The sequence below is a fragment of the Sphaerodactylus townsendi genome, linkage group LG05, assembly GCF_021028975.2.
Source record: "Sphaerodactylus townsendi isolate TG3544 linkage group LG05, MPM_Stown_v2.3, whole genome shotgun sequence".
Lineage (NCBI taxonomy): Eukaryota > Metazoa > Chordata > Lepidosauria > Squamata > Sphaerodactylidae > Sphaerodactylus > Sphaerodactylus townsendi.
This window is the reverse complement of record NC_059429.1, coordinates 61970562-61979987: the sequence shown is the minus strand read 5'-3', so window position 1 is coordinate 61979987 and position 9426 is coordinate 61970562. Positions and strand designations below refer to the sequence as shown.

The following is a 9426-nucleotide window of genomic DNA, read 5'->3' as shown; positions in this document are numbered from 1 at the left end:
TTAGTGGTAAAGATCTAGACAAACATTCATTTTGTAAAACACCATGGTGTACATCAGGACCAACAATTTTTCTAATTAACCCTATTAGTTAGGCACCCTGTGTTCTAATTTATACTGTCCAGATTCAAATGTGGTTAAGACTATTTGTTTTGTTTTTTAAGTCTTTTGGTGCCATGCTAAAATAATGCAGGGTTTTTAAAAAACAACATTGTTAACTGCTGCGACTCAGCTTACATTCTCTCTTGTGGCATCAAAGCAGTCTGCTAGTAACCTAGATATATACATTCCAGCCATTCCTACAAGACAAGCTTCAAAGCCCATCAGGAAAGGTTTCAGGACCATTTTCAGTTACACAGAGAACATCTAATCCCAGCTACTGAGGCCAGTTCATTTTATATGATTGGTCTGTCCAAAGAGATAAAAGGGCAAGCCCTAGATTCTTTCCAGGGTCACCAAACAGCAATTGAAAAGAAAACTGCAGTACTGCACAGGGAAAAATGAGGCTTTTTTTAAAAAAAGGGGGGGGGGTCAGAAATCTGCAGGGAGAACACAAGCCATTATTGCTAGCAGCAATCCTGGGGAAGCCAGGGGCCATTTAAAAATGCTCTCACCGTAGGCAGCCTCCCAAAGGTGAGTGGCAGTGTAAACACCACTTGCTGCCTCTGATTTTATACTTCATCCTTTTCCCCAATGTGGACACGAAGTTGCTTATATCATCCCCCATCCCTCATTTTGTCCATTCAACAATCCTGTGAAATGGGTTTAGCTGAGATTGTATGACTGCCAAACTCACCCAGAAACTCTGCATAGCAGAGTAGTGATTCAAACTTGGCTGACTCCGATCCAGTCCTACACTCTAGTTTAACCACCACACTGCACTGGCTCTGTAATATATGCAGAGCTGGACCCAAACTGCTGCTTGCACAAATGAAAGATTCTGAAGACTCCTTCCTCCAACTGCAGAACCTTACACCACATCCCATCTTGATCCTGAAAACCACAGTGATTTAGGAGGTAAAGAATAGATTCATGTGATCCTGCATATAAAAGGATGATGATACTAAATGATGCTTTGCCTGTGATGTCACTAGAAGAAAGGTCTGTGGCTGACATTAAAACCGGTATTTTGCCTTCTCATAAGGGTCAGTGATACACTTCATAAGGGCAAAGGCAAGGAACTGAGAGCACCAAGTGTTAACAGGCAGCAGAATGTAGATCCTAGTCAGAGGAGGGATATGAAGGACCATGGATGTAATTTTGCGGTACAGACATAGATCCAACAAGAGTCATAGCTCACCTGCATTCTTTGGTTCTACAGCAGATTTTATGCCTTCCCAGACTTGCCACCTCAATGGTAAATTGACATGTCCTTTAAGAAGAAATGTCCTGCATGAAGCCTTGAATTCCATTGCCTCTAAGTGCCATTTGTCATTTCAGGATTATTCTTGCAGCTGATGTCAGCACCAGGGTTAGAATGGAGACTTAGCAATTCTCAGGTATTAGTAGCTGTTGCTTGAGGAGAGGGTCTGCCTTCATGATAAAACCAAGTTACAATTTTCAGAGAAAAAGTCAGAAGATGCAATCTCTTCCTGAAGGAGTGTCATGGGATGTCCTCCTTTGGACTGACGCTTGGGTACAGCAGATATTACAAGGTCTGTAAACTAGATTTTCCATCTTGACAGTATTGAAGGCATCTGAGGTATGAAGAAAGGGGACAACAATTTTCCAGACGTGCATGATCTGTGTATGTATGTTAAGTGCCATCAAGTTGCTTTCAACTCATGGCAACCCTATGAATTAATATCCTCCTATTGCTAGCCCCCTTGGTCAGATCTTGCAAACTAGGGGTCATGGTTTTCTTTATAGAGTCAATCCAGGTCATGTTTGGTCTTTCCCTTTTGTTGCTGCCTTCAGCATTTTTTAGAATTGTCTTTTCCAGTGACTTATATCTTCTCAGCATGTGACCAAAATAGAATAGCCTCAGTTTAATCATCTTAGTTTCTACAGAGAATTCAGGATTGATTTGATCTAGATTTGTCTTTTTGGTTGTTCATGATATTCTTAAAACTCTCCTACAACACATTTCAAAAGAATCTACTTTCTTCCTGTCAGCTTTCTTTGTTGTCCAACTTTCACTCTCATAAAGCATGAATTAACTTGATCTTGCCAGTGACACATCCTTATGCTTAGGTATCTTTTCTAGTTCCTTCATGGCTCCCCTTTCCCAATCTCAGCCTCCTTCTGAATTCTTGATGGTGGACCCAAGAAAAAGAAAATCTTAAACAATTTCAGTTTCATCAATGTCAGTCTTGAAGTTCAGTAATTCCTCAGTAGTCATTATTTTTGTCTCCTTTATGTTCAGCTGTTGTCCTGCTTTAACTTTAACCTTTAGCAGTAAACATTTCAAGTCTTTACTATTTCCTGCAAGTAATGTCCTGACATCTGCATTTCTTAAACTGTTAATGTTTCTTCCACCAACTGTCGCTTCACCGTCATCTAAATCTAATCCAGTTTTCCCTATTATTGTTCTGCATATAGATTGAAAAGAAAAAGAGATTAATAAAACCTTGTCTGACACATTTGCCAATTGGAAACCATTCTATTTCTCCATATTCTGTTTTAACAGAGTACAGGTTGTGAATCACAACAATTGGAGTCTGTGACACACTCATTTCCTTTACAACCAGCCACCATTTTTAATGATCCACACACTCAAAAGCTTTGCCGTAATCTGTGAAACACAAGCCACCACCTTAAAGCCTATCTTGGCTAACTGATCCTGATTGGGCCCACAGTACAGCTAGAGAAGGCACTTTTGTCACACACATCCCCCCCCCACACACACACACACACACTTATGCTTATTAAAGTGCCAAAACAGTCATGGAGGGCAATTGTTTTGGCAATTGCAAAGGTGCCAGAGGGAAACAAAAGTGCCTCATTCTACTGTGCTTCGAACTTGATCAGCATTGGAACCTCACAGCATTTTAAAATCTCTTGTTCACCTAGAGAAAATGGATCAGTTCTCCCTGGAGAAAGTGGCAGCTTTGGAGGAGAGACTATATAATATCACATTCCCAGTGAGCTCCCTTCTTTCTCTAACCCTGGTCTCACCAGACACCACCACCAAATATCTAGGAATTTCCCTACTTGGAACTGGCAACCATAGCTTACAATAAGTATGAACCTCTATATATACCCCATAAGGCCAGTGGCATATTTGCCCGGAGACACGGGATAACCCATGTCCCCGGGTGCAATTAATCACGTCATGTGGGGGCATGAAATTGCCCCCCATGTGACCAGATGCCTACTGACCCAGCAGCAGCATCACGAGAGAAACTTGAGTCACAGCTGCTGGGCAGGGAGGAATAGCTGCCTTCGGCTCCTCTTCTCGGCCCAGCAGCCTGGGCATGAAAATTGTGCCACAGATGCTGTGCACTTGGGAAGGGAAAGGGGCTGCCCTCAGCTCCTCTTCCCAGCCCAGTAGTTGGAGCACAAGAGAAACTCGCATTTCAGATGCTGAGCAGGGAAGAGGGGCTGGAACTTCCCTGACTGAGCAGGGCTTACCTGCAAGTAAGCAGGGCTCCGCAAGGGGGGGGGGGGAAGCGCCCAGAGGGGTTCTTACCTCTGGGCACCTCTGCATAAGACTCCTTCCAATATTTGTGATTCTGAAAGTCTATGATCTAGGCATTAATATTGCAGCCAATCACAAATCAGTTTCTGTTAAATCTGTGAAATTAAAGAAAAATGATACAGTCTTCTGAATAATTTGATTCCTAATTGGACAAAGCATACCAGAAGGATAATTCTGTGGTTACCAGTGTGTAAAATATGGCTGCCCAATAATAGCAAAGAGAGCAACTGTTCCATAACTTTGCCAATGTTTATCTAACACAATGACATCTACCACATCATTAATCAAATAGAACATTGGAAATAAATTCATTCCAATGGAATGGCATCAGTGGATACATGTTGCTGCATTTGGCAAAACTTTTCATATTAAATTTGCCATTTTCTTTTATTTTTCAGTTTTATTATTATTCTTATTAAAAAAATATTTTGACATTGCCAAGCACAAATTCAGGAGACTGATACCATAAATTAAGGGATGCTTCAAGCAAATGTCAATTTTTCTGACTTTTGAATCCAAAACGACTCAGAGATTTAAACATGGTACATGTAACAAATGTTCATTTATTTTAAGATATGCCTAGATACATCAACAGATTTGTAACTCTTTTTGAGCTAAGTAAAATGCAAAAACTCCACAGCTTGCTCATCTTTACCTTTTAAAATATTATTAGCAAAGACAATGCAATTGTTATTTAATTGGTTTATTCAACTGTGCCAGGTGAATGAACATCTACCTTTCCTCCCTCAATTATGCTTAATAAAACATATATTTTACATTACAAACCCCATGAAGATTGTAATTAAATGCACAAGCAAGCTGTCTTTCAATACAACTTTAACAAAAGCGATCTGAATCTTTTAAGTCTCTTTCCATACGGATTATGGCTCCCCTGCTGTTTAGAAAAGATAATTTCACTTGTAACCCTAATAACTTGAGCATGGTGAAGGCTGACTCTGTGAAAGGAATGCACTTCACTGCACATCTTGGCTCAGTTAGAAATCGGAAACAGATGGTCCTTGCGGCTGGCTTCCCACTCGGGTCCGCTCAGTGCCAGCCCACGGTCGCTGGCTGGTTGCTGCTGGCACTGTGTGACTTGAACATAGTAGGACAGTGGCAAAAGAAATCAAATCTTTTTCATTGAGCAGTGAACTCTAATGTGGTTTGACAGATCTGACATTCTATACCCAACATCTAGTTAGAATATATTAACCTTTCAGTTTTCTTAAGCACCACTCTTACACATTATAAAGCCACTTACTGAGAGTTTTGTGGATGGGAAAGGGCTTTGAAAAAGTTGCCATTCCAAAATAAGGCCCTTCAATGTGCCTCTTGAAATTGTGAGAAGAAATACTGTGATCACAAAAACAAGATTATTAATGTGAAATTCTTGACCTTTACTTTCCTTCTGTCTATTGGGGTCCCTAGGGATGCATCCATTATCTTTTCTGTTTTACAAATTAGCATTGGACTTCCAGTTCCACCTGTGTGCTATATACTCCTCCCATCATTATCTCTTTGCTTCTGAATTTTCTACCTCCTTTCAGTCTTGCATTTTCAGTTTTCCACTGTCCCCAACTAAGTATGTCTAAGGCTGAACTTCTCATTAGTCCTTTCAAGCCTTCCTTTTGGGATATTCTCCATATTGCCTGACAAATATAGCCATGCCCCCTACAGAACATGCATGGAGCCTCAGGGCTGCTTCAGCATAAGCAACTCAAATGGCATGTGAGGAGGCAACAGATGATGGCAGTCATCACCTCCTGTGCTACATTTATGCCACTAGGGTTTTAAGACAATCTGCAAAGGTATTAAATGCACATCAGCTTGAGCCTTACCTAGGTAGCAGAAGAGGAGGCACTCGTTTCTTTCATATCAAGTTTGCTTGCTTGGGGTTACTGTTGCAAACAGTCCTAGCGAAAAATGTCCTGTGCCTTTAACAAAGGATAAATGTGCAGAAGTTGGCAGCTGAAGCTTTCCAAGGCATGGAAATAAAAAGCATCACCTGTTAAATAACAGCTTTCTCTGAACCAAACATTTCAAAAATTTTGAAAAGAATTGTTTTCATGATTTTTGTCCACATAGTCAGTAAAAATAATATGTTTCAGGTAAAAACCATTCTTTTCTTCACAAAAATGTACATGTGGCTTCAATGCTATGGAGATTTGATATCTGAAGCCTTGTAAATTCTGATGTCGAATCTAGGTAGCATCAAATCCACCACACATAAAAAGAAAAGATGGCATGTTCATATAATCAGCAGGGGAAACTGAATTTATTAGTGTACAGCAATGACAAAAATGGCACACATACACACGATGCACTCTAGCTATGTCCAATCTTATATATTGATCTTACATATAATTAAACAACTTAACACTTCTATTTGTATTAACACTTCCTTATTTCTCTGACAAAGTTCTTAAAGATACAGCATAAGTCTTCCAACTCTTATAACTAAACATAAATAATCACTTAGTCCATTCAATTCTTTGTTCAGAAACAACACTTCAGTTCCATAGTCCAAATTCCAATTCTATAGGTTCTACATAAAAACGTCTCGGGCGTATAGAACGTTTTTCGTGTGTCTTTCTCAGTATGCCGGTACGTTCAATCAACTTCCAACAGTTCTTTGAGGCTTCTAATGGGTATATCTGAAATTAAATTTACACAAATTAAATTTACACAAATTTACTCATTTACTCATGTTTTATTTTTCTGCCTCAAAATGTTTTATTTGTGTTGTGTGGAAAGGACCTTTATCTCATGAAATTTCTGTTCAAGAGACAGCACATTTTTCTTCCTGCAACCCTACTCAGAATCCATCAAAAGTGAGGTTCCAAAGAAGCTGGCTACCTTGGATTGAAGAGGGCCAGGTGGCCAGCAACAAAGGTGTGCACCTTATCTGCTGCTGCCTACCCAAGATATTTCCACCTTAGGCAGTGGCAAAGCGCCAGGGTGTGTGTGCATGATGCACCGGGCGTGTGCTGGTGCAGGGGCATTCTGGAGGCATACTGGGGGCGTTCCAGGGCATGACGGGGGTGGGCGAGGCGTGGCGAGAACTCAGGGTGCATGCATGCCCCTGGCACAGTTTCCCCTTGCTGTGGCTCTGACCTGAGGTTGGCTGCAGTGGCATTTACTCAGCACCCTGATTTGTAGCTTTCCAAGGTTTCAGAGAAGAAGGCGCTTGCAATGACTTGATAGTTTGAACCAGCTGTGCATAACCTTGGGTTTTATCTTTTACTTTTTTATTCCCAATATTCCCTCTTTTATTCCCAATATTCAATCTGTTGCAAAGCTATGACTTGCTCCCCTACAAAATACTGCAAAAATATGGGTCTTTCTCTGCTGTCCACTGTGAAAACATACATGTAAACAAATAATAAAATGTTAATTTCTATATTTGAGCAAACCCAAGGTGATCATGTCACACACACACAGGAACATCTGCCATGTGTCAATCCAAGAAGGAAACTACGCAGAAAGTGTTAACAAATGCCAGCACTCTAGTAAATTCAATATGAATTATTATCCCTATCAGAAATAGAATCCTTTCCTTTTATTAATTAAAGTCATATTCCTTTGCCTGCTGAAACCCCACCTTGAGCCAATGTGTGAGTGTGATTACTTGTATTGCCAAATTTTCAAATTTTGGCCAGTCTTTCTGGAATATAGGTTTATAATTCTGGAATACCAATTTATTTCTGGAGTAAATTTATAATAAAGCTTAATCGCAGGCCTGCTTCATACATTTTCAAAGTTTAAAAGTCACTGCTTCCCTATCACTGGATTCCATATCACTTAAGTAACGTCTGAAGGATAAATCAAATAGATATGCCATTCCCAGCCCCCAGTACCCCAAATAGGTCAAACAGAGGAATAAGCAGTCCCTAGATGTTTTACACATCTCTGATTATTCAGATCTTCACATGTTAACAAAGTAATATATAATACTGGGAGAATCCATTAGTATATAAATGGTTTCAAAAACTGGTCCACACACACACACACACACACACACACACACACAGAGAGAGAGAGAGAGAGAGAGAGAGAGAGAGAGAGAGAGAGACACACACACACACACAGAGAGAGAGAGAGAGAGAGAGAGAGAGAGAGAGAGAGCGCTCTCCATCCCTCCATAGAGCCCAGCAAGAGTTGACTCCTGCCCCCTGTATAGTAGGTACAAATCAGGGGCGTAACGAGGCAGCCCTGGGCAAACTGTAGCCCTGGGCAAAACCTGAGTTGGATGCCCCCCCCCATGGGCTGCCACTCCACCACGACCAAATGTTTTTTGCACCAGGACATTGGTGCCTGCAGGGGGTGCATTTTAGACATATCAGCACCAAAATTTCAGCATATCATCAGGATACTGTCCTTATGCTACTCCCCATGTCTGGTGAGGTTTGGTTCAGGGAGTCCAAAGTTATGGACTCCCAAAGGGGGTGCCCCATCCCACATTGTTTCCAATGGGAGCTAATAGGAGATGGGGGCTACAGTTTTGAGGGTCCATAACTTTGGCCCCCCTGAACCAAACTGCACCAAACCTGGGGGGTATCATCAGGGCAGTCTCCTGATGAGACCCTGAAGACTTTGAGACTGCACTCTTTCAAAATAAATGTCTCCAGCCTGCAACCCTCATGGATCAGCAATACAGAAAACTCAATGCGGTGAACAAAGATTATTGGGGCAGAATTTCTGGGATGCAGTTCACTGCAAGGGTGCATTTTTGAATATATCAGCAACCAAACTTTCAGGGGTATCATCTGGAAACTGATCCTCATGGTACCCCCAAAGTTTGGTGCAGTTTATTTAAAGAGAGGAATCCAAAGTTATGGACCCTCAAAGGGGGTGCCCCATCCTCCATCTCTTTGCTAAGAAGATGGGGGGCTACCGCTTTGAGGGTCCATAACTTTGGACCCCCTGAACCAAACTGCACAAAGCTTGGGGGGTGCCATAATCTCCAAATGATAACCCCTGAAGAATTTTTTGGTGCCGATACATCAAAAATGCACCCCCTGCAGGAACATCCTAGAAATTTGCCCAATAATCTTTATTCTGCATTGAGTTTTCTGCATTGCTGTCAATGGGGGTTGCAGGCTGTGGGGGGGCACATTTCTGAAGGCACAGCTGATCAAAACTTCTTTCGGGGGTCCAGTCTTCATCAGGAGACTGTCTTTACGGGATCGATACCTCCCAAGTTTGGTGCAGCTTGGTTCAGGGGGGCCAAAGTTATGGACCCTCAAAACTGTAACCCCCATCTCCTATTAGCTCCCATTGGAAACAATGGGGGATAGGGGCACCCCTTTTGGGGGTCCATAACTTTGGACTCTCTGAACCAAACCTCACCAAACCTGGGAGGTAGTATAAGGACAGTCCCCTGATGATACCCTGAAATTTTGGTGCCGCTAGCCTAAAAACTGCGCCCCCTGCAGGCCGAAAATGGAAAACCACTAAAATACCCAAAAATGAACCCAGCATTTTGATGCCCCCCACAAGGTGATGCCCTGGGCAGCTGCCCACCTTGCCCAATGGGCATTACGCCAGTGGTACAAATGGCTACTACTAAGTGGTTGTCTGAGTCCTGAACAGGGTGGGCATGAGCGGTCATTACTGTGAAGAGACGGCCTGAGTCCTAAACATAGAAGGCCCAAGTAGTGGAGGTAGAAACCTGCTCTTCTTGTTGTTTGCCTCCTCTATTGTGGAGCAGGGTCATGGGGGGTCACACACACGCCCTAGCACAGAGACCAGGGCAGCTGCCCTAGTTGCCCATTGGCTAAGACTGTCCC

At 42.1% G+C, this 9426-nt stretch overlaps 1 long non-coding RNA gene across 1 annotated transcript; it reads right to left on the bottom strand.

Annotated features, from left to right (window-relative positions):
* Nucleotides 1–514: 514 nt before the first annotated feature.
* On the bottom strand, nt 515–5522 carry LOC125432453. The gene is made up of 2 exons (XR_007244473.1): nt 5476–5522; nt 515–2528 (listed from the first exon to the last, which is right to left on the bottom strand). It is a non-coding gene; the product is annotated as an uncharacterized LOC125432453 (long non-coding RNA).
* Nucleotides 5523–9426: the final 3904 nt, after the last annotated feature.